Genomic DNA, 13,726 nt, shown 5'->3' with positions numbered 1-13,726 from the left:
TCTGTATTCTGGATCTCTGTCCTCCTGCACTCTGTATTCTGGATCTCCGTCCTCCTGCTCTCTGTACTCGGCATCTCCGTACTCTGGATCTCCGTACTGTAGCTCTCCGTACTCCCGATCTCTGTAATCCTGATCTTGTGTTGGCACTGTTATGGGAAGGGTGCCACAAAAATATGCATAATATTCTAATAAATACTCATTACAAAGATAATCTAATGTTTTTAAGACCTAGAAATTATTTGGCATAATAAATACCATACGATCATTAATTTATTGGATTAAATTTATTTATGAAAAGGCATGGTGGCTCCAACTTAAAATCTCAGCTAGAAAGGTAGAGGCAGGAGGACTGCCTGAAATATCAAGTCAGCTTGGGCTAGAAAACTCAACTGGTTACAAAAACAAAACAACAAAAAATGTTTATTCAGGATGCTCAATAACATCTGACCCAAAAAGGAAAAGATTGCTGAATAAGACCTCAGTAAAATACAAATAACATAGTTCTATTAGTGCTAATTAGAAAACTTATTTAGGAAACTAATTTAAGTGGACATGGGAGCTTTATGCTGTCCCCCAGAGCTCCACTGTCTAGCCACCTCTCTGCCCTCCTTCACCAGGAACATCCAGGTTAGATCCTTCCCTCTACTACATCTCCCTGCCCACAGAGTCCCAGAGGTCAGGCCCAGCTGCCCTCAGCTGCATGCTGTTCCCTGACTCAGCTCCATTGTCCAGCAACTGCTCTGCCCACTGTCACCAGGCCTGCTACACCAGGAACATCCAGGTTAGACCACCACCTCTGACCCTCAACCCCAATCCCCTGGCTTCCAGTGTCCCCTGAGGCACATCCAGCTGCAGCTGCGCTGAGACATGCACCGCCCCCTGAGTTCCATTCTCCAGCCCAAGGCTGCCCGTGGAGGCCTGCTGCACCAGGAACATCCAGGGACTACCAGATGGCTAAAGAGCAGTATAAGAACACAATCAACAAAAGCCAGAACAATATGGCACCTTCGAGTCACAGCTATCTTACTAGCGCAAGCCCTGGATATCCTAACACAACTGAAGCAGAATTAAATGATCTTAAATCCAATCATATAAAGGGAACAGAGGCCTTCAAAGAGAAAATTAATAAAACCCTTAACGAAATACAGCAAAATACAATCAAACAGGTAGAGGCTTTTAAAGAGGAAATGAATACATCCCTTAAAGGAATACAAGAAAATACAACTAAACAAGTGAAGGGAAAAATGAATTAAACTGCTCAAGACCTGAAAACAGATACAGAAGCAATAAGGAAAATAGAAACTGAGGCAACTCTGGAGATGGAAAACCTGGGGGAGAGAACAGGAACAACAGATGCAAGTATCACCAACAGAACACAAGAAATGAAAGAGTATCTCAGGCAGAGAAGATATGATAGAAGAAATTGAAACATCAAAGAAAACGTTACCTCTAAAAAAATTCCTGACACAAAAATATCCAGGAAATTTAGGATATTATGAAAAGACCAAACCTAAGAATAATAGGAATAGAAGAAGGTGAAGAAGAGTCCTACCTCCAAAGACCAGAAGATATTTTCAACAAAATCATAGCATGAAATTTCCCCAACCTAAAGAAAGAGATGCCTATGAACATACAAGAAGATTACAAAACTCTAATTAGATTGGACCAGAAATAAATTCTCTCACCACATAATAATCAAAACACTAAATCTACAGAACAAAGAAAGAATACTAAAAGCTGCAAGGGAAAAAGGCCAAGAAACATAGGGAGGCAGATCAGAATTATACCTGACTTCTCAAAAAGACTCTAAAAGCTAAAAGGACCTGGACAGCTATCTTGCAGCCTTTAAGAGATCACAGATCCCAACCTAGACTACTATACCCAGAAAAACTCTCAATCACTATAGATAAATTAAACAAGATATTCCAAGACAAAACCAAACTTAAACAATATCTATGTACAAATCCAGCCCTACAAAAATACTAAAAGGAAAACTCCAACACAAAGAGGTTAATTACACCCAAGAAAACACAATAAATAAATAATTCCATACCAACAAAAACAAAATAAAGGAAACACACATACTCACACAAATAGCACCAACATCAAAATAGCAAGAATAAGCAATCACTGTCATTAATATCTTTCACATCAATAAAAGATTTTATTCTCCAATAAAAGACAGGCTAACAGAATAATTTGAAAAACCATCATTCTGCTCAATATAAGAAACACACCTCAGCAATAAAGATAGATATTACCTCAGAGTAAAGGGCTGGAAAAAATTTTCCAAGCAGTCGGACCCAAGAAACAAGCTGTAGTAGTCATTCTAATATCTAATAAAATAGACTTTCAACCAAAATTAATCAAAAGAGACAGGAAAGGATGCTTCATACTCATCAAAGGAAAAAAATCTAACAAGATGATGTCACCCACATGCAAGGTCACCCACATTTGAAAAGGAAGCATTACTAAAGCTTAATTCACACGTGGAATGCTACACATTAACAGTGGGAGACTTCAATACCCCACTCTCAGCAATGGACAGATCATCAATTAGATAAAAACAAAGAAAACAATACAAAGAATATACTAAACAAAGAGGTGATTCTTTGAGAAAATCAACAAGATAGACAAACCCTTAGCCAAACTAACCAAAAGGCAGAGAGACAGTTTCTAAAATAACAAAATCAGAAAAGAAAAGGAGAACATTGAGGAAATTCAAAGAATCATTAAGTCTTACTTCAAAAACCTGTACTCCCCAAAATTAGAAAATCTAAATGAAATGGATGATGCAAAGTATATTCTTTTATGTTTGGACAAAATGTTCCATTGTCTTGATAAACACAATTTATCAAAGTTAAATCAAGATCAAGTAAATAATTTAAATAGCCCTATAACTCTTAAAAAATAAATAAAGTCATTGAAACATCCCAACACCCCCCCCAAAAAAAAGCCTAGGGCCAGATGATTTTAGTGTAGAATTCTACCAGACTTTCAAAGAAGAACTAATACCAATACTCCTCAAATTATTCCACAAAATAGAAACTGGAAGAACATTGTCAAACTTATTCTATGAGGCCACAGTCACCCTGATACCTAAACCACAGGAAAAAAAACTCAAAAAAGAAAGAATTTCAGACCAAATTCTCTTATGAACATTGATGCAAAAAAATACTCAATAAAATACCTGCAACCTGAATTTAAGAACATATCAAAAATAACATCCATTATGATCAAGTAGGCTTCATCCCAGGGATGCAGGGACTGTTTTATATACAAAAATCCATCAACATAATCCATCATATAAACAAACTAAAAGAAAAACATCACATGATCATCTTATTAGATGCTGAAAAGCTCTTTGACAAAAATCCAACACCTCTTTTAACTTCATGTTAAACGTCTTGGAGAGATAAAGGAAAAATTGTTCATAATCTAAACATAGTAAAAGCCATATACAGCAAGCCAATATCCAACATCAAACTAAATGAAAAGAAACTTAAAGCAATTCAAATTTTTCAAAAGGGACATGACAAGACTGCCCACTCTCTCTCTATCTAGTTAGTCAACATAGCACTTGAAGTTCTTGATAGAGCAACAAGACAACTAAAGGAGGTCAAGGTGATACAAATGGGAAAGGAAGAAGTCAAAGTATCACTGTTCACAGATAATACGATAGCATACATAAGTAACCCCAAAAATTCTAATAGAGAACTCCTACAGCTGATAAATACCTTCAGCAAAGTGGCTGGGTACAAATTTAACTCAAAGAAATCAGTAGCCCTCCTTTATACAAATGATAATCAGGCTGAGAAAGAAATTAAGGAAAGAACACACATTTAATAAACACAAATAATATGAAGTATCTTATCATAACTCTAACCAAACAAGAAAAAGATCTGTATGACAAGAACTTCAAGTCTGTGAAGAACGAAATTGAGGAAGACCTCAGAAAATGAGATTTCCCCTGCTTATAGATCAGTAGGATTAACATAGTAAAAATGGCCATCTTACCAAAAGCAATCTACAGATTCAATGAATTCCCATCAAAATTCCTTCATAATTCTTTACAGAACTTGAAACAGCAATTCTCAAACTTCATATGGAAAAACAAACAAACCATAAAAACCAACAACATCAAACAAACAACAAAGTAGCTAAAACAATTCTGTACAACAAGAAAATCTTCTGGAGAAATCACCATCCCTGATTTCAAGCTATACTACCGAGCAATAACGATAAAAACTGCATGGCATTGGTATAGAAACAGACAGGTTGATTAATGGAATAAAACCAAAGATCCAGACATGAACCCACACTTAAAATTTGACCAAAAACTGAAAACATACAATGGAAAAAAGAAAGTGTCTTCAACAAATGGTGCTTGTCTAATGGGATGTCTTCATGTACAAGAATGCAAATAGACCTGTATCTATCACCCCGCACAAAAGTCAGCTCCAAGTGGATCAAGTACCTCAATAGAAAAACAGACACACTAAATCTAATAGAAGAAACAGTGGGGACCTGCATTGAACACATTGGCACATTGACAAATTTCTGAACAAAACACCAATAGCTCAGACACTAGGATCAGCAATTAATAAATGAGACCTTATGAAACTGAAAAGATCATGTAAGGCAAAGGATACTGTCGATAGGACAAAATGGCAGCCTACAGATTGGGAAAAGATCTTTACCAACACTACATCAGAGGACTAATATCCAAAATACATAAAGAACTCAAGAAATTAGACAACAGCAAACAAAAAAACAATTAAAAATGGGGTACAGAGCTAAACAGAATTCTCAACAAAGGAATCTCTAAAGCAGAGAAGCACTTAAAGAAATGTTCAATGTCCTTAGTCATCATGGAAATACAAATCGAAAAGACTCTGAAATTCCGTATTACACCCATCAGAATGGCTAAGATCAAAAACTCAAGTGACAGCACATGCTGGCAAGGATGTGGAGCAAGGGGAACACTCCTCCATTGCTGGGGTGTGCACAAACTTGTACAACCACTTTGGAAATCAATTTGTCAGTTTCTCAGAAAATTGGATATAGCTCTACCCCAAGACCCAGCTATACCACTCCTGGGTATACACCCCAAAGGACACTTGCTCAACTATGTTCATAGCAGCTTTATTCATAATATTCCAAAACTAGAAACAACCTAGATGTACCTCAACCAAAAAAAAAAAAAGAAAGAAAGAAAATGTGGTATATCTACACAGTGGAATACTGTTTCACTATTAAAAACAAAGACATCATGAAATTTTCAGGCAAATGGATGGAACTAGAAAATATCATCCTGAGTGAAATAATCCAGAAAGACACATGTGGTATATACTCACAAATGGGAATTAGCCATAAAGTACAGCATAGCCACAGACACAAAGAAACTAAATAATACGTTATAAGGAGGGCCCAAGGGGGACATTCATAAATCTCACTCAGAGGAGAAAACTAGTCAGCAGAGGTAAATGGACAGAATAACTGGGTGGGAGAGAGGATGAGAAGGAATGGGGGTGGGGATCAAGTGTGAAGAGAGGGGGCAGGGGGGAGGTGTGGGAGTGAGAATGGAAGTCGGTGAGTGGCATCTTTGGAACTACCCGGTGACCTGTGACATGGAAGGCCCTGAGAGCTTACAGCCTCCAGCCTCCAGCCTCCAGCCTCCAGCCTCCAGCCTCCAGCCTCCAGCCTCCAGCCTCCAGCCCACAGCCCACTGCTCACAGCCCACAGCCCACAGCCCACAGCCTACAGCCTACAGCCTAGCTGAGATTTCTCCCAGCCAGATATATGGAGACTCAAGTAGCCACCTCCTGTGGCCAGGTTGGACTTCTAGTGGAGGGAGAGGAACATCAACCCAGTCACAAAACCCAAAGTTTGTCTTGCCTACAAGATACTACAGTGATACAGTGATACAGTTGCAGTGATACAGTTGGAGCAGAGACTGAGGGAATGGCTAGTCAATGACTAGCTTGAGACCCATTCCATGGGAGAGAGCCAACCCCTGACATTAATGATACTCTGCTACGCTCGCAGACAGGAACTTAGCATAACTGTCTCCTGAGAGTCTTCACCCAGCAGTGGATTGAAACAGATGCAGAGACCCACATCAAACATCAGGCAGAGCTCAGGGAGTCTTGTGGTAGAATTGGGGATAGAATTGAGCAAGCCAGAGTGGTTAAAGACACCACAAGAAGACATACAGAGTCTATGGGGGCTCACAAAGACTGAACCACCTTCCAGTGAGCATTCAGGGGCTGGACTTAGGCTCCCTACACATTTGTAGCTGATATACAGCTTGGTCTTCATATGAGTCTGCTAACAATTGGAGCAGAGGCTGTCTCTGACTTTGTTGTCTATTAATGGATCCCCTTCCCCTAACTGGACTGCCTGGCTAGACCTCAGTGGGAGAGGATGTTTTTAGTCTTGCTGGGACTAGATATCCCAGGGCGGGCTGGGACCCAGGAGGGACAAGTTCTTCTTCTGTAAGGAGAAAGGGAAGAGGTAATAGGGAAAGGGATTTGTCAGAGTGGGACTGGGAGGAGAGGAGGGAGAGGATGTGATCAGGATGTAAATTGAATGAATGAATGAATGAATGAATGAATGAATGAATGAGAAAGGAAGGGAGGGAGGGAGAGGGAGGGAGGGAGGGAGGGAGGGAGGGAGGGAGGGAGGGGGAGGGAGGGAGGGAGAGAAAGAGAGAGAGAGAGAGAGAGAGAGAGAGAGAGAGAGAGAGAGAGAGACATAGTGTCACATACCAGGAATCTCAGTGTTGTTTGAGAGGCAGAAACAGGAAGATATTGTGTTCAAGAGCAGCCTGGTGTGTGTGTGTGTGTGTGTGTGTGTGTGTATGCATACTATAAAAAGGCCACCATCATGGGATACAGAAAAAGAATGTGTATCCCAGCCATGTAATATATAAGCTGGGTGATCTGGGCTAAGTCCCTTGTATGTCTCTTTAATTTCTCATGATACATAAAAGGAAAACTCTGTAAAAAAAATTATGAGGATCAAATCAAACAATGCATGAGAGATTGTTGCAGTTCAAAAGTCAGAGACTCTGTGTACCAACACAGCAGGGAGCTATATGTGTTGCATGCCTGGCATCTAACAGTGCCGGGCACATGGTAAGCTCCCAATAAACATTGGCTAAATCCATGTTTTAAAAAACAAAGATGAGCTGGGCAGTGGTGGCACACACCTTTAATTCCAGCACTCGGGAGGCAGAAGCAGGTGGATTTCTGAGTTTGAGGCCAGCCTGGTCTACAGAATGAGTTCCAGGACAGCCAGGGATACACAGAGAAATCCTGTCTCGAAAAAACTAAAAAAAAAAAAAAAAAAGAAAGAAAGAAAGGAAGGAAGGAAGGAAGGAAGGAAGGAAGGGAGAGAGAGAGAGAGAGAAAGAAAGAAAGAAAGAAAGAAAGAAAGAAAGAAAGAAAGAAAGAAAGAAGGGAAGAAAGAAAGAAGAAAAAAAAGATGATTATAGGGGAACTATTTATGAAGGGATAAAGCCAAGTGCATACATAGAGCAGACGGGGCCACAAAGGTTGTATCCTTTTCTGAATGAAAATGATTGCCATCGCTCCCTTCTCAAACAAAGTCAGACGTAATGGAAACAAAGAAGAGATGGTTAAGTTGGCCAGTCTGAAACTCCATCCTTTCTGGTTCACTGCTCCAGTCTCCCTTACCCCTCAATCCCGCTACTGATTCTTTTTAGAGTGTCATTGCACATTGAGCCATTGATTTCAGGATCATAATTAAGCTATTACATCACATGCTCTGATGAAGACTCATATAGGTCTTCTCTTTGGTCATTAAAATACAGTAAGTACTGCCTTTTGTTTAAACTGCACGTAGCTAACCCAGGATCCTTTCTTCTGCTCTCCTTCTCTGACATCTACAGTGAGTAGGCAAAAAGTCAGACGACTGAAGGGATGGCTTTAGGAGCCGGTCAGTAAAAGTTTCCTTTGACTTCAAGTTCTAAATGATTTACAGCCAAAAGCCTTGAGATTGGGGGGTCTTTTAAAATTGTGTTTATATGAATTGTTCTTTTTCTGTCTTATATGTATCATACACACAGGAATTTCATAAAAATGTTCCTCTCTGTCATACAGACCAGATTTTATAGGCTTCTGGGGAAGAGATGCATGTCTAAATGTCAACTAAAAAAAAAAAAAAAACAACACTCTGCCTCAGTGGGTCACATGTTCTTCGTGTTCGGCAGACATGTAGAACACCCCAAACCATACATGCTTTGGAACACCCAAACAAAATTAAATATGCATAATCTAGACAATCACCTTCAATCCACTTAAGAAGTTCAGCTAATTGGTGGTCTCTTCCTCCCTCCAGTCCCAGTCAGTCAGTACAGATTAGACAAACTGGTCAGATAAAAATCTACCTAATTTTTGCAGGAACAAACAAAAATAGTTCTACTTGGACTGGAGAGTTGGCCCAGTAGTTAAGAGCGCTTACTGCTCTTGCAGAGGACCTTGGTTCACTTCCCAGAACCCACATGGTGGCTCACAACCATCTGTAACTCAAGTTCCAGGGGAATCTTGATGTCCTCTCCTGACTTTGGTCAGCACCAGGCACACACACAGTCCCTGTATATACATATAGGCAAAACATGTTATACACATAAAAGAATCTTTCATGAAGTTCTACTTGCAAAGAACAATGTGGTAATAAGGCTTTGGTCCTTGAAGGTTACAGAAGACTAATAAGGTAATGTATAAAATGTGTTTGAGTGGCATGTGTGAAAAGGCTCCATGGAGGCAGGAAATAGGAGAATGCAAGAACCCTTTGTGTCTGAAGATTCTCTGTCTCCTGAAGAACAGAGGAAATAAACTTTTTACAAATGTGTACGTGGGGATTCTTTCTGTCAACCCCAGACAAGATGGATTTAAAAGTTTGTTGTCATTTCCAGCATAACAAATCAGAATCTTAGCTTCAGGTGAAAGATTTCCCAAGAAAATTCCAACACAGAACCAAGACTATTAGGTAATGCATTCACATTAGGACAAACTTCAATGGCAAGTTCAGCTCTTGGTCAATCTTGCTCGTGTAAAAAGCAGTGTTCCTTGCCCCTTCCAACACCCCAAAGGCATCCCTGTGGCATTCTGTTGCTATCCTAAATTATTAATAATTTAAGTTATTTAATTGAATAATTAAATAATTTAAATTAAATGACTAAGAAAATACATAAATAATTAGAGTAATTAAATAACAAATAGTTAAAAATAAAAATCATGAAGCACATTCTCTTTGGAGTATCCGAGACATCAAAGTATAGTCAAAAAACAATCTTATCAACAGTGACCACGTAGCAGATTTTCATAACTTAAGAGCTCAATTCTGTGACATGCAAACATTTATCTTGCTTCTTCATGCAGATCCTTTCTCTTAAAGGTACATGAAAATCCTATTTCTTCCTGAATCATCTCTTACACTTAACAATTATACATAAGAAAATTAATCTTTCCTAAGCCCTACAAAATTAGAAAACAAGACACAGAAGTTAGCCAAGAATTCTTCTGATGGGGATGTATATTCTCTTCTCACAAATGCCTGTTGGCCAGTAAATTTCCTACTCGTTGGTTCAAAATCAGCATCATTTCATGTCATATAAGTTTACTTGATGACATGACTTTCACTGAATCTTAAACATTTTCTAGAATAATCAAGTGGCAGAATTTGTCTTAGTATAAAAACCCAAATGTCAAAGGTGGGAAGAGCTTTCCTATAGATTACCTGATTAGGGCCTTGTCGCACAGGTGACTTTAATTAACAATATTATGACAACCAGTGGGACAAGGACTATTCTTGACCTTTTCAGATACAAAGGAAGCCCCTTTCCTTCTCAGAGCTTATCCTCCAGCAGCAAGTTTCCCAACAACTACGAGAAATCACTTGATGGACAAAGTGTGGTGATAGAAACAATCCTTAGGTCCCACTTCAGATTTACTGAGTGGATCCCAGAAGTGGAACTCTTGGATCTAAATTTAAATTCTAAATATAACTTTAAAGCATCTCAGGTAATTCTATAGATAATAATGTTTGAGGACCACGGCACTGGTGGTCTGAGAGACATGCACAAAAACAAGTCAGGGAAAAAATATCAACTAGGGACACTGTCTTTTAGAGACACAGGAAAAAAGAAAAAGAAAGATTGAGTGTATCCACCCAAAGCCCACGGTGAATAACTGAGAGTGGGGAATCCTCTTTATGTCATGGATTCCTGTCCTGTAGAAATGGAAGCAACTTAATGCAGCCTTTGCTGATATTCCTCTCATGGATATGTAAGATATTCAAAATTCAAAGTACCTTTAAAGTTAAAACTGTGATGCATGATGTGTGGGTAGCATGATAAACATTTGACTAAGGATGGGGTGAGGACTGTTTTCTGATTAAAAAAAATATTATATTCATTAGAAATAATATACTATTATATTCATCAGAAAAATATAATTCTGAGAATCAAATTTTAAAAAGGCAGGGGGGAACTGTCCTTGGCCTAGGAATCCTGGCTCCTAACATCAGAACTGTAATTTCTTCATTCCCACTGGAATTAATTGTGTATCAATTTAATATAGTTGAAGAGGTTTTTTTTTTTTCTTATACCTTTGGGGGAATCAAAAGATGACTGGGTTTGAGATTTCATCTTTCTAATCTGAGTATGTTTTATGTATATATAGAATGTGCTGTTTTCAACAGTTCACAAAACTGCAAAGAGGTCGCTGACTTGTTAATGAGTTTGTTGACCATTGATAATTTATCCAAGCCCCTGTGTGGAGGCTCACGTTGCTCATCTGTAAAATTGGTACCAGACTGTATTTTAGTAAACCAAAATGCCCAAGGCCTTGCAAGAACTTTCTGAAATAAAGGAGTTTATTGAGCCATTGAAGAGGCTCAGGAGAATAACAAGTGACTAGGTGCTGGGACAAATTCTACAACTGTCAATGGGGGTGGATGGCTAGTGCCCTATATCTAAAAGGGCAGAGTACTTTACAATGAAAATGTTGTACCGTACATACTATATACACTGAGTCTACACTAGCTACTGATAATAAGGGTGGGTTTACCTGAAGCAATGAAGGCTTTGTGATAGGAGAGCAACTACAAAAGAAGCCTGGGCGTCTGGATTGGTTAATGCTGCAAGGGGCATACACAGATACCTAGGCAGTCATAGCAGCTTTGAATGAAGCTTTTAATGTACATTCAAGAACAGAAAAATGCTCTTCTATTCTTTAGGGCCTATAGCTTGCTACCGAATAACATCCTGTATCATTTCTCTTCTCTCACATCCCCTGGCCCTTTATAATCAAATGTAGGACATCTCAGAAGTTTCCTCTTATCAATCTGCCTTCCTGGTCTAGGCTCTTTCCACTCATCCATGACGCTTCCCACACTAGTGCCTAACTGAGGTTGATGTGGGAGGATCACGTGGAATAATTTTTGTAAAAGTGCTCCGTAAGCTGTAAAGCACTATACAGATGAGATGGATTATTATTAGTCTTTTATGAAACTCAGCCATAAAGACGAAAAGTGACCCAGAAAAGAAGAGGAGGAGGAGGAGGAGGAGGAGGAGGAGGAGGAGGATGAGGAGGAAGGAGAAGGAGAAGGAGAAGGAGAAGGAGAAGGAGAAGGAGAAGGAGAGAAGGAGGAGGAGGAGGAGGAGGAGGAGGAGGAGGAGGAGGAGGAGGAGGAGAAGGGAGGGCAGGCAAATCTGAAATACATCTAGAGTGTTGGAACATAATCTTACATACACAGTCAGTAGGGAGTGAAGAAAAACTCAAAACACAGAGGTTTATACCTCTGCCATATCAAGACTGATAGCAAGGAGGAGAGCCAGGCATTCTAAAGTCAAGGATGACTTCATCTTCCCATACACAACCAGAATGCCCCCAGGAACATACAGTCTTCACTTGAAAGTCACTTGATATGAAAGAACACTAAATATATCTAATAGGGTATTGCCACCACCACCACCACCACCACCACCACCACCCCCACCCTGCCCCAGCGCAGAGTGAAATGGTTTGATCCTTACCTTTGGTCCATCAAATGCAGTCTTGTACAAATGGCAGAACTTCACTAACAGTGATTTTTTTTTTCCTGAATATGGTTCACGGTAGATCTATGCAACTGTCCCCAGCAACCTCTGGAGGAAGCAAGGTCTATAGAATGTTGGGCACCTGAGATCTCTGTTTTGGATCTGGAAGGACAATTTTAGTGATACTTGATTTTTTAAGTCAAACCAGACTCATCTTCTAATACTATCTCCACCCAACACAAACAGGAAAGAAGAGAGAAAAGAGGGTATTATTATTTGCTCTATAAAACAACTCTATAGAATTTCTTTTGTCAGTTTCCTAGGATAGGTAGGATATGACTCAAATTTAAATCTTCCAATTATATCACGTATAACTTTTGACACAGACATCTGTAGAATGAGACAAACCCACAGTGGGAAATAGCAAACTTAAAAACATTCAGGAGAAAAGTATTTTCTTCTGGGTGGTCCTTAGTTGCCCTTTTCCCCCGTTGCAAATATATTTTTATGCTTGGTGACATTTCCAAAATAGGATTTTCTCCCCATTGTTGAAATGAAGCAAACAAGTTTACTTTCAGAGTCATAGAAATGCCCAACTGTTAGGGGAAAAAAAAATATGTTTTCCACTGGCCCCTTGCCTGTCTTTTCCCTAGGCAGACTTGCCTGTTGGCTCCTCTATCTAGGAAGGCCCCTGGGGCTGACTGGTGGAACTGATTGTAAAACTATTTTGTGCAGTAAGAACTAATGTCTTCAAACTCTCAGAGACCACCCAGAACATGACCGATCTTTGGCAACTGTCTAGTGTTTTCCCCAGCGCTGAGTTAGCTGTCTGCTGAGTAACTGACCCTTATTTCTGACTATTTGAGAAGATATGAAGGGTGTATTTCTTCTAGTAGTTTGTTATTTTAAGATGAAAGGAAGAAGAAACCTCGCATCAAAACCCTATGAAGAATTCATTTTTACCAGTTTGTGTTCTGGGAATACAAGAATTCAAGAACCAAGCGAGACCGTCGGTTCATAATATAGAGAAAAATTTAAGGGGACAAGTATTTGCTAGAGGCTTTCATGAAAGACTGTCCCTGGGCCTTTGGCATCAAGCCATCCTAGGATGGTAACCATCTCTAGCGACAGAGGTTGTGGGGATCTCGCGGTAAGGCTCACATTGGCTAAGGGAGGCAAAAACTCCTGCGGAACAGGCCGTGCCTCTTCTCAGCCTGCTGCGTTCCTCTCTGCGAGCCCAGTCTCTAGACACTAGATGCTCACAAAATGCAGACCCAAATCCGTCACTGAGCCCCAGCGCGTTATTATGGAGTGCGCGGGTTTATCCTGACCCACTACCTCCTCACATCTGCTGAGGCACCATAGCTCGGCTAGGGGCTACACCTCCAGCCGCGCCGGAGAACAATCGGAAAGGCGATCTGCCGGAGACACGACGCAGAGCCCGGGGGACCAGGAAGCTGGAGGATCGGGGACCACCTGACCCGCCGCGCTGGGGTTGACAGGAGGCGGGCCGGGTGCGCGAGCCCGGCGGGGGGGGGGGGGGGGGGGGCGCAGGCGCGTGCCCGGCCCCAGGCCCCGCCCTCCCCAGCCCCGCACGCTCCCGGAGCCGCGGGGGCGGGGACCCGAGAGCGGGCGGCGTCTCGCGTTCCCGCGCGCGCG

This window comes from Grammomys surdaster, unplaced genomic scaffold, assembly GCF_004785775.1.
Source record: "Grammomys surdaster isolate TR1022 unplaced genomic scaffold, NIH_TR_1.0 201, whole genome shotgun sequence".
In the NCBI taxonomy this organism is placed as follows: Eukaryota; Metazoa; Chordata; class Mammalia; order Rodentia; family Muridae; genus Grammomys; species Grammomys surdaster.
This window is presented reverse-complemented; position numbering follows the sequence as displayed.